Below are 12,083 nucleotides of genomic sequence, written 5' to 3' on the forward strand. Positions count from 1 at the left end.
GCCTCTTCTGATCCTGATCCTGCTTCTGTGTGTAGCCCCTTCTCCTGCCCTGAGAAGGTCTGAGCTAATTTGCATTCACAAGGGCCTGAAAATTTGGTGCAGGCCTGTGGTACCGCAGCCATGCTGCTCTTTGCTTTCTGGTGGGGGTAGAAAGGGGCAAAAGACACACAAGCTCTGTGGAAGGGCCCAGTTTCATTCCTCAGTCATTCAGTGGTTGGATTTGATCATCAAAGGGGGCTTTTCCAACCTTAAGTATTCCAGTACCTAAAGCTGGCTACAAGAAGGCTGGAGAGGGACCTTTCACAAGGGCATTTAGTGACAGGATGAGGGGAAGTGCTGTCAAACGAAAGGAGGGTTGGTTTGGATGAGATATTAACAAGAAGTTTGTGACTCAGAGGGTGCTGAGGCCCTGGCACAGGTTGCTCACAGAAGCTGTGGCTGCCCCTGGATCCCTGGAAGTGTCCAAGGCCAGGTTGAATGGGGCTTGCAGCAATGTGGTCTAGTGGAAGGTATCCCTGCCTTTGGCAGGGGGATGGAAGGAGATGAGTTTTAAGTCCCTTCCAACCCTAACCTTTCTACTCCTAGGCCAAGTAACAGCAAGTTTTGTCCACATTACACTACCTGGCAGTCACAACCAGAGTACCCATTGGCACAAATCCCCTTGGACAGGTCCTGCTAAGCCAGGGCACAGCCGCCCTTTGCTGCTCACACAGAAACAACACAGCAGCAGAACTGGGGCTAAGGAGCACCCCGGAAACTGAACGACCAAATGTTTCTGTGCTGAATCTGCCTGAATGGAGCCCCCACCTATTTGTCCTTCCAGATTTGCTTGGCATGATGGAATGTGCCATCACATGCTTGTTCCAAGGAGTGACCAACATACCGAGCTGTCCCTGCCCCATTAACGATCAAAGCGCACACAAGCAAAACTTCCTGGATGGGCACAAAAAAAAAGCACAAACTTTTCCTGGTGTTTGCACCTACCTTATACAAAGGTCTTCCCACAGAACAACTGACAGGTTCTAAAGGGAATATTGCAAAGTGGAATTTTTACCTGAATGCAGGTGATACAGCAAACAGGGTCACACAGGTTAATGTTGAGTCACAGCCCCTGTGCTTCACCTTCTTGGGGTGATCACCACAAACAAAATAAACACTAAACACGAATTATAAAACATGGTGAACCCTTTGCTCCCTCCCTATCACCCAGGTGAAAAACAAGGATCAGCAGAGAGTGCCAATACTTGGTGATAGAGAGGCATGGGGTAAATTTGCACATAGGATAACAAACATGAATTTTGGGCTCGTTTCAGAGCAGGGCCTGATGGCTGCAACTGCTCAGAGCCCTGTCTGGCTGTTGGTGCCTGCCGGGGTCAGTTGGCACCAACTTGGACTTGCATTCTCACAAGGGCAGGACAGGTCTGGTTTCAGTTTTCCAATTCCAGATAAAATTGTCCATGAACTCTTTCATGGGGTACTGCTGCTGCTGAGAGCCCTGTGCTCCGTGATGAAGTCTGGAAGCTTCAGACAATTCCTTCATCTCAGGTATTTCCAGGCTTTCAATGGGAATTGTCCTTGTGTTGGTGTCCCTGATTCCATGGAGGCATCTCTCAATGCTGAGCTGGTACAAAAACCCAAAGTGGATCAGCTTCAGAGAGTTTCCCTAACCAGGAGCTCCTTTCCAAACCGTTCCCACTGCCTGGAGAAGCAGGGCACACATAGTGAAGCCATTGATGACATTTGCCAGACATACAATCGCTGGAGCTTTTAATTACGAGGCCCAGCCCTTCTGAAACTGGACAAGCAAGTTGGATGCAAACAGCATTAAAAATTTAGAGGAACACATATTTTGAGGAGCTGGGTTTGGGTGGTGTTTACTCGACAAGTCTTTGTTCTCGAGCCATCACAGGGGTGTCTGCCGCCAGCCTGATTTAAAAGGCTGATCCCGAAAGGCAAGTCAGCCTTCCAGGATTACCAAATTGGAGATACTGAGAGATAGGGTGTTATGGCCCCATGAATATATGATGTCCCTCTGGAGTGGCCTGGTGCTCCAGCGAAGGAGGGAGGCTGAGGACATGCACTTAGTTGGTTCCACACCTGGGAGCCACGTCAGGAACCGCCACCATACCACAGGGTGATTCCCTCCTGCCAAACCATTCCATGATTCTCCAGTTGCCTCTGGCCCACCCCCACTGGCACTGTCAGCTGCCAGGTGGGACAGCAGGGAAGGTGTAATAAGCTCCCCTGTGGTTTTCTTCCCTGCCCAGAGGAAAAGTTGCTGCCTCTGCAGAGCAGTTAAGAGATTTGCTGTGGGGCACAGCAGCTCACAGTAGCCCTGTCTTAACTGAGAATGTGGAGCTGGATAGGAAGCAGTGCCTTAAAACACCGTCCTGTCCAATTCCCTGTTTGCATTCTGGGAAAATCAGCCCAGACCAGCAATCCTCCTGAAATACCCTAGTGATGCATTTCAGGGTCTGGAGATGTCCTGCACAAAATCTTCCGGCTGCTGAGGCTCACCAGGCTCCAGCACAGCTGACATTCCCACTGCATTTCCCTTGTGTTGGACTGATATCCCTTCTCCTGCTTGGTACGGCAGGCATTCCCTAAATCCTGCTTTTCCTAGGGCTGGCCGTGTTTTCACAATATCCTACTTCTCCTAGGGCTGGCCGTATTTTCACACTGAATCTCCTGGGATCCCGGCGAGGAGGATGACGGGGCACTGGGTGGGAGTGCCACACCGAGTATCGGTTCGTCTTCTCCCGCAGCAGGAGAGGTCGTGGTTCTGTCAAACCCGAGCTGCCGAAATCCCGACTGTCAGGCAGGGAGCTGCTCTCCCCCTGCCCGCCCGGCTCACCCGGCCGCATTCCTCCCGCGGGAACTCACCGGGGCGGCTCCTCCGTGCAGCGCCTGGACCCGGGCCAGACCCTGCGCTGGGCATGAGCCCCTCAGAGAAACCCACAGCAGCGGGGAACTCGGCAAATGTCAAGCTAAGGAGTTTGGGCTTCTTCCAGGCCGCTGTCCGGAGGGGGAAGCTTTTCTTTTTCTCTTTGCCTAGTGTCACAGTGACAGCTGTTTCCTCGCAGGGCCAGCGACACCGGGTCTCGCTTCACATGTACAAGGCAGGGGTTCGACACACAGCGTGGGCATGGTGGGGAGGACTGCGGACACGTGCACTTCCATAAAACACTCTCAAAAGTCTCAGTTTTGGGATAGGAATGGCTAACCAGAAGGGTCCCACCCTGCCGTGGACACATCGGTTTGAGCCAGTTGGTATTTTCCCTGCCAAGGACACCTTCCACTATCCCAGGCTGTTCTGAGCCCTGTCTAACCTGGCCTTGAACAATTCCAGAGACGGGGCAGCCACAGCTTCTCTGTGCCGGAGCCTCAGCATCCCCACAGGGAAGAATTTGTTCCCAATAACCCATCTAAACCTACTGTCTTTCACGGAAGAGCAGGGGCAGAACAAGGAGCTTTATGGCCACATAAACCCAAAGAGCACAGTGCCACAGAGGGGGTACCCCAAAGGGGAGACTGCTCCGCACCCCTGATTGCTTTGGGGATTATGAAAGAAAGGACGCTTTGCCTTCTCCATCTTCCAACACCTTTCTTTGCCGCAGACGTCGGGACAGAGAGCAGGCAGGGGCGATGCTGGAGGAAAACAAGCCGTGAGCCAGCGCTGAGGAGAGCCCTGGGCTGCACAAAAGGTGCCTTGTTCCCCCTATGAGGCGGTCGGGCAGCACGTCCCCTCCCTCACCGGCGATGGAAAACTGAGCTCCAAGCACTCCTTCACCTCCCCTCGCCACCTTCAACCTTCCCATTGGGTACAAAATGTTCTCTGGAGCGAGGAACCCAAAGTCTAACACGTCCTGGGCTCCTGGGCTCTCGGTCGCCTTGCCTGGGGAGTGGGCGAAGGCTGCAGCAGCCCCCGGCGCTCCCGGGGCCACCGGCTCCTGGTTATACAGTAACCTGTTGCTCCGGGTCCCAGCTCCACCTCTCGCTGCCTCTACATCCCTCCCCTCCTCTTTCCTCTGCCAAGGAACCTCTGTCACCTGCTCTCAGACACCCGGGGCGAGCGGCACCGGGAGGAAAGGGCAGCGGGGAGCCACGGCACGGACACCCCCAGGCCGGGGTGCCGGGTGGGCTCTGCCTCCCACTCTCCTTCAGCGTTCGGGGCATCGGGCTCACAGCCTGTGCAGGGAGGACAGGGAGCTTGACTGCTGGAGAATGGCAGCAGGATTTAACTAGGAAAGCACGGAAAACTGGGAGAGAACTCACGGGAGCTGAGTGAACTGCGAGAGACGAGAGCGGCTTCTCAGCACCGGTGAGTTTCTCTTGCAAATCTTAAAACTTCATCCCCCTCCCCAACTTCTGTCCACTTCAAAAGTCTGTGTGACTCTGCTGTGTAGGGAGCGTGGCTGGAGAGGGGCTGTGACTGGGACAATATCTATGTAGTTTGATGTTGTTTTAGTTAAAGAAGATGAAAAAACGTACTTTTCCCAGCATTGTGTTTTCTGAATTTGTTTCCCGTCCTGATGATCCCCCGCCGGGTGAGATCCAGTAGGTGGCACTTTCTTGGCAGCAAAACATCTATTTGGCACAGAACGAGCCATTTTTTCTGCTCCTAATGAAGTCTGGAGACGTAGTTTTGAGCAGCTGTTTGTTTGCAAACCTCGGGGTTTCCTCTTTTGGGGACGTGTAGAATTCCTGGCCGGATCCCGCGGGGCCCCTCAAAGAGCTGCTGCTCCCGGTGGGCGAGCTCTCCCCACCCTTCACCCTGCCAGGATCCGCCACCCGATTTCAGCACGGAGGGAAGCTCGGAGCTGCCCTGTTCCCTCGCGTGACAGCTCTGCCTCCTGATGAGATTTCATCTACGTTAAGGAGTCACAGCATTCCCATCCCCTTTCTCTTATTTTCCTGGAAAATGCTGGTGCAAACTCCACTGAGGACAAGGCTCAGGGACAAATGATGTGACCGACAAGGCTCAGGGACACACGATGTGACTGACATTATTTTCAAAGCCTGGAAATAACTGTGACACAGCACAGCAGTAAAATCCGGTGATTTCCCTGCTGCAATTAGGGCAACAGGGAGTTAACACTTGTGTTGCTGGGCTGCTCCAAAAGCAGGGATCAGATCAATCAGTAGTTGTTCATCCAGGAGTGCCAGAACTTGCCTGGGATGGGCCCCAAAAAAGGACTTTTTCTGAGGTAAAGAAGTGACAGCCAGAGGCTCAGCCCCCAGTTGATACAGCAGGGTTTCACCCGCAGATGCCGCAGGCAACAGCACATTCCTGGCTCCGTTCTGCTCCGTGATTGACTTTTCAGTTGATTAAGAAGGAAAATTAGTCCTTCACAGACAGAAAGGGCAGTCAGCAGTGCTGGATCAAGAAGCCCTTTAAAACAAGACTGGGAAGAGGGACTTGGGATCTGCTGTGGGAAGGTGTCTGTGAGAGGCAAAGGTGGTTTGTTCGCCCTGTTTAAAACCAAGGCTTGAACTGGTGTTTGGGACAGCACTGCAGCTCAGTTCTACCGTGGTCAGGCCCACGTTGTTCCGTGGTTTCCACAGCTGAAGCCTTGGGAAGGAACTGGTGGTCTTCCAACTGTATCCCAGTCCTCCAGGTGGTCTAGAGCAGGATCTACTCCACTGTACTCAGCAGGACAGGGTGGGTTTGTCATATAATCATGGAGCTTAGAGGAGCAGGGCATGTTTGTGGGCACCCGAGGAAAAGTTTAGCACCAGCATTGTTGAACTGTCTGTTGGTGAAGTCCCGGGAAGGGAGCAGCTGTGAGTGACGCTGGAGAATGGCTGTGACGTGCACACATTGCCCACGTGGGGCCATGGAGCAGTTTGCCAAGACAAGCTTTGAGTCCTTGGCTTTCTGCCCCTCTGCCATCACCCCTGATGTCAGGGTGGGCACAGACACCATGAGAGACAAGGGCAGCCTGGATCCTTCTCTGCACCAGGAGGAAATGTCTTCAGAGCCACAGGATAAGTATTGCAGGAGCAGACAGAATGTGCCTTCAGTGCCCACCTTTGCTGACTGCAAACCACTCACCATCAGGCAGACTCTCAAAGCCCAGCCCTGAGCCTGAAATAGCCCTGCAGATCGTTGTTCCTGGGTCTCCATCTGTCCAACTCCCATGGTGTGATGGGTCAAGGGTAGGTAGGACTAGAAGATCTTGAAGGTCTCTTCAACCATGATGATTCTGTGAGGAATATTGCAGAGCAGATGCTCTCTGTGGTGATGTCACAGCAGCCACCATTTTGTCAGGCTGTGACAAATTGTCATGGCTGCCTGCCTGGATTCATCTAAGGGCATGAAGAGACAGGGAAGGGTTGCACAGGAGGAATCTTGGCCTGCTTGTTCTGCTCTAGTCACTCAACCAGGCTGTAGGTCCTGAGACGAGACCCTGCTGGGGGATGGCTGCAGAGTCAAACCTGCCAGAGGTTTATTGGCATCTGTCCCTGGGTGAGATGGCTTGGAATGTGCTGGAAAACAAAATGCTTTTTATAGGGTCACGGGATCATTCTGGAAAAGAAAGATTCAGAAGAGACAGTAATGCACTGTAGGACTTGGGAGGTTTCAGTCCTTGTGGCAAAAAAGAAAGGAGTGAAAAAGGGAGAACAAATGTGTTGGCTTGTGTGGGCTTGAGAAACATCCATATGAAATAAGTCCTGAGTGTGTGGGGGACTCTTGGAGTATTATTCCCAGAGAGCTGAATCCGGGGTTTCTGCTTTGGAGCACTTTCTGTCACACTCTTGGCTTTCTTCCTTCCATGCCATGGTGTCTTCAAAGTGCTGGGTCAGGGCAGGTTTGTGGTTTTAAAGAAGACTCAATGATTTTGTCCTTGAACAGGGCTGATCAGGGCTCATGACTCCATTCCACAAGTGCAGTCAGCAACGCTGCCCTTTGCTCCCAGGTGGACAGGAATGCACAGCCTTTAGCCTGCGAGTTTGGTGCCACTGGCAATAAAACAATCACCCTTGGAAAATATTCGAGCCTAGCCTAGTGACCCCCAAGCAGAAGTGCCAAGTAAAGTCCACAGACTTCCTGGAGCGACAGGGATGACCTTCTGCACTCCGATAGAGCTTTACCAGCAGCTCAGAGTCTGCTTGGCATGGCAGCTCCCATGGAATGCCGGCAGATCCAGCAGCACTTGGTTCTGCCAGCACAGCCTCCTGAATCACTTGTTTGGGCAAGGCAGAGCAAGTGCCCAGAAAAATACCCACCTGCCTGCCCAGGAGGTATTCCTGTTTCCCACTCCAAGGGAGGGGAAGGGTAGTACCTCCAGAAACCCTCCCTGCCCATCTGACCGCATTGAAGGAGACTCCTTGCACCATCAGAAATGGTGCCAAGCACTGCACAGCACCTGAGAGATGCAGGAGATGAGATCCAAGGAGACCCAGAAGGCCTGAGAGCACAGTTTGGTCTGGATCTCCACCTGCCCACAAGACTGTAGCAGGAGCACAGAAGAGCAGAAGGATTTTCATGGAGTGGGGGAGGCTGTGAGCAGCATCTCTGTCTGCTTGCACTGTGTTTGAAATGTTAATCTCAGTGAAAAATATGCTGTCACCCATCCCTAAAATATTTAGGTATTAAGAGGGAACCTAATCCAGGGGATTCAGGGAGAGTCCAGGGATCCAGGGAGAGCTGCTCCCACATGGACATGGCTGTCTCTGCATACAGGTGAGGGTTTGTCTTTTCCCAAGGCAGCAAGAGTTTTCCTTTCTGCTGGGCTGGCAACAGTACCACCTCCAAAACTGAAATGCACAATGCTAGGGGGGGTAACCAAAAAAGTCCTGCCATTTTACTTCCTGGTAATCCAGATAAATTAGGAAGAATTGCAGTTAAGAATGGAGGGAAGGGTGTGTAGATGAGCTGGACCGGTTTGGAGATATTTCCCATTCACCTGAACTGCAATTCCCCAAGAGAGCCCAGCCCTTGTTCCCATTCCCCAAGTGCTCCCAAGGGCGTTACTGCAACGTGCTCACCGCCACTGAGGATCTGCCAAGGAACAGAACAAAAGCTTCCAACCCCCAGAAGAAGTGGGGAATCACAGGCTCTGCCTGCTCAGCTGCCCTGGGACAGGGACTGAAGTGCCCAGACAAGCTGCTGGGGCCCTGATTTGGTTGGAAGCACCAAGTGAGGCCTGGAGGTGCCTGTTCCTGCAGGCACAGTGTGGTCAGGGGACCCTCACAAGGCAAGAGGCTGATGGCAGAGGTTGGGCTGCTCCAGCCTGTCTGGCATGGAGCTAGACCCTGCCTGGGATGCTCCATGACCTTACATCCATCCCTGCCTTCAGAGGAGGGTCCAAATAAACCCCTCTCACCAGCATCTCCCACAAAGGTTCTCCTTGTTCTGCTGAAACAGGCAAACACATCTCACATGTGAGAAATCCTCACCTGCGGTGCCAGGGGCACATTCCCCAATCCAGTCCACACTTGGGGTTTCACCTGTGGAGGCATTAGCCCACCTATTCACCCCTCCTTTCCCACTCCTTGGACACTGCCACAGCTTCTAGCAGCAATTTCAGCTGGAATGGAGGAGCTGAGCACCCTCAGGGTGATGGGATAGGAATTTTGCAACAGCCTTGGCTGTCGTGATGGACAGGTGTGGCACAAATGAACCCTTACAGCTCATGGGCCTCCAACCCAGCCTTGCCCCAGGTGAAGGCAGAACTTTCCACAGCTGGTGGAACAGGAACACTCCACATTTGTGGGCTGAGGTCTTTCAGCACTGCCTTGGAATGGGACAGCAAATTCTTCCCTATTTTTGGTTTCTGGCTGGGGCACTGACCCCCAAAAGCTTTCAAAATTTTAATTTAAGTTCAATCCTTCCTTATTTCTTTCTTCTTTTTTCCTTCCTCTGTCTTATCAGTCTCAACCTTTCTAGATTTATATCCTACAAAAGTAAAGTGCAGCCCATCTGAACGGCAATAAACCAAAGTTCAGGCACCACAGCCAATTCAGAAAGTGAAATAGTGCTGTTGGTGGGATGACGATTAGGATCAGGCTGAGTCACCACCACCCTCCCCCAGAGTGTTTACACCTAACTTCCCTGTCGCTCAAGATGGACAGAAGTGGGAATCATCTGGGAGCTGAGAATCGCTTCATGCCCTACAAGTGTTGGCTGCTGGAACTAGAGCTGACTCCTAAAATCATGGGTAGTTCCAGATTCCCTCACCAGCAAATACAAAGTGAATACCAAATCTGACACACCTTACTGCTGTGGACATGCCAGAAGCTTGTTCTAGTCTGCCACTCATTCCTCGTTGCCACCATCAGGACTCCCTTGGGTCAATCCTTGTCCCACCACTGCTGCCAGCCAGAACAGTGACTTGTGGACATAAACTCTTCCAAGTCCTTCAAACTCCTCCATGCCCTTATCACAAGGGTATGGAAAGACAGGAAAAGGAGGAATGGCCTTAAGATGAAGGAGGGTGGCTTTACATTAAACATGGGGAAGAAATTGTTCCCTGCGAGGGTGCTGAGGTCCTGGCACAGGTTGCCCAGAGAACCTGTGTCTGCCCCATCCTTGGAAGTGTTCAAGGCCAGACTGGACAGTGCTTGGAGCAATCTAGAATAGTGGAAGGGAGGGACAGGGCATGGTCCCTGTCCATGACAGGGAAATGGAACTTTTTTCCAACCCAAACCATCCAATTTATGATATTATGATAAGTCAGGCTTGAGGCTTTCCATGGTGACTCTATGGAGGAAAAGCAGTGACTTTGCTGTTGGTGCTGAGATAAACACAGAGGTGTCCATTTGCCTGAGCCTGAGACAATCCTTTCATCAGTAAATTCACTTCATAAAAACACCAGGGAGAGTAGAAGAGAGAAAGGTAATTGCACCCACGATATCCCTTAATAAATCATAGGCTGGAGCCTACTCTCATTCCTGACACTGCTGCCTCCTAATTATAGCTGTGTTCAGCTGAGGAGACAGAGGAGGAGAGCCTGGCTCTATGCAGAAGGGAGCACTAATTAAAACCACTTTTCTCTGGGAAGATATTAATGTCTTCCTCTGGGGCAGAAGCAAATGGCCTTGTCTGTGGCCATTCCCGCAGGTTAACCTGTAACTCTGACTTTCACACAGCCAGGCAGTTTATCCTGTTTTTGGTACCTGGTGCTCTCAGCATTGCTTCTGGGCTGAGATACAGGACTTTCAAAAGTCCTTGAAAAAGGAAGAGGAATAACATGTACCCAGGCAGCCTGTGCAGGTGTGGAGGTAAGGTTAGGTAGTAGGGGTAGCTCCTCAGTCCAGGTATCGACCACAAAAGGTTTTGCACACTATCCCTTGATATGTGACACAGGCAGGATTTCTGAGATGGAGAGGGTATCCCGGACTTCACTCAAATCCTCTGATTTGAGTTATGTGGACTTTAACAGGTGTGATCCACTTCTCCATGAGAAGAATCCATACCCTCAGGCTGGTGGGGGAAGGAGTCTTGTACCACCGGGCACCTGCACACCAGCATCTCTGCCTGATCTCCTGATGGGTTTGGGAGCTGGTCGTGCAGGCAGGCACATTCCTGATTCACCACTTTTTCCAGCTCAGGAGAACAGAAACCCTGATAGACTGCAGGAGGGGAGTGGTACATCTGAACCATGGAAATGACAGTTTGACCCACTGAGGTCAAAGGGCTGATTCTGTGATTCTGTCTACTTATTCTATGTTTCCATGACTCCCAAAGAGAGTAAGTCAGGAATGTCCAGCTGCCCCTGCAGTTTCCAGAGCAGGGAACCCAGCTGGTGAAGGAAGACTCTAGTTCAGCATCCAGGTACATGCTCACTCCAACCCGGCATTCAAGCCAGAGCCAAAACACAAGGAAAATATTGGGTTGAATTCCCCCCCCCCTTTTTTTTTTTTGCAACAGAAGGTGCAGAGCAGGAGTGTAAAAGTAGCATGAAAGGCTGTCAGGGATAACTTCAAGACTGTCAGGTTTGCTGCTGCTTGGAAAATAAGCTGATAAAGTTTCAGTAGCTTAAGAAAAGACAGAAAAGCTGTGCTTCTGTCAGAGAAGCTGCTGCACAGAGCGAGGCAAGAGCAGGTTCAACAGGATCAATTGAGAGCAAATGTACCAGAGCTGTGCTCATTGCTGGTCTGTGCCAGAACGAGCAGGTAACACCCAAGGTGTGGTTGAGCCATCGGCTGCCCAAGCAATCTCTTGACAAGGAAGCACCTCTTGCCAGTGCTGCATCTGCTCTGAGCTTAAAAAGAAAACCAGGAACAGCCCCTGTAGCTGTGTCTTCAGCCCTGAAACTTCCAGTGCTCTTCAGCTTGGGAGAGGGACACTGAGGTGCTGCTCTCCCAAGATCTGTGATACAGCCTGTGGCACAGAGACAGGGAACGAGGGAACAGCTGCTTCCTGCTGACAGAGCTGGGGGGCATCCCATGAAACCAGCAGCTGGTGAGTGCAGAGGAACAAAAGGAGGTGGCTGAGAACACCATGCAGAGCCAAGCATGGAACATCCTGCCACAGGCCATTCAGGATGTCCAAAGTTTACACAGCTTGGCCAAATGCAGCTGGAGAAATTCAGGGATGGAAAATGGTACCAGGAGCTCTTCACTCCCACTGCTGGAGGCTGGGAAAATTTGCAGAGAGGCTTCCTGTGCTCCCATCCTCTTCCTGGCTTCTTGTCCAGGTATCTGTGAATGCTGCAGCTGTGTGTGCCCCCAAATTGCCACCAAGCAGAACTGAGGGCAGGTGATGGGAGAGGTGATGGACCACCCCTCATCCAGACAGCTGTGCCTGGCTCCTCTGAGCCAAGGGGAGGATGGAAGGGAGGAGAGGAGCTCTGGCCTCACTGACTGCTCAGTGGAAGTTGTACAGGCTTAGTCTCAGCCCAGGAAGGGAGGCCTGAAACCAGACAAGCAGCCAAAGTCATGCCACAGCCATATGCAAACTAGACCAAACAGGTCCCAGAACATCTGCTCCACACCTGGCACAAGCCTGGAGACACTTCTGCTCCCTGATCCCTTCTCCCTGCCTGCCAACACCTGATGAGCAGTCAGAGGTGAGAAGGACAATGTAAAGCAGGAGAAGGTTGCGGGGGAGATCTGGGCTGCCACCACCCTCAGCA

The 12,083-nt window shown here is 52.1% G+C and overlaps 1 protein-coding gene across 1 annotated transcript in view; it reads left to right on the forward strand.

Annotated features, from left to right (window-relative positions):
- Nucleotides 1-3,366: 3,366 nt before the first annotated feature.
- The window catches only part of EPS8L2 (EPS8 like 2), a gene marked incomplete at its 3' end in the record, with an annotated part of 46,799 nt that continues 38,082 nt past the window's right edge, over nucleotides 3,367-12,083 (forward strand). Inside the window, exon 1 of the mRNA XM_015629640.1 lies at nucleotides 3,367-4,321. The remainder of the gene's footprint in view (nucleotides 4,322-12,083) is intronic.

The sequence above is a fragment of the Parus major genome, chromosome 5 (genome assembly GCF_001522545.3).
Source record: "Parus major isolate Abel chromosome 5, Parus_major1.1, whole genome shotgun sequence".
Lineage (NCBI taxonomy): Eukaryota > Metazoa > Chordata > Aves > Passeriformes > Paridae > Parus > Parus major.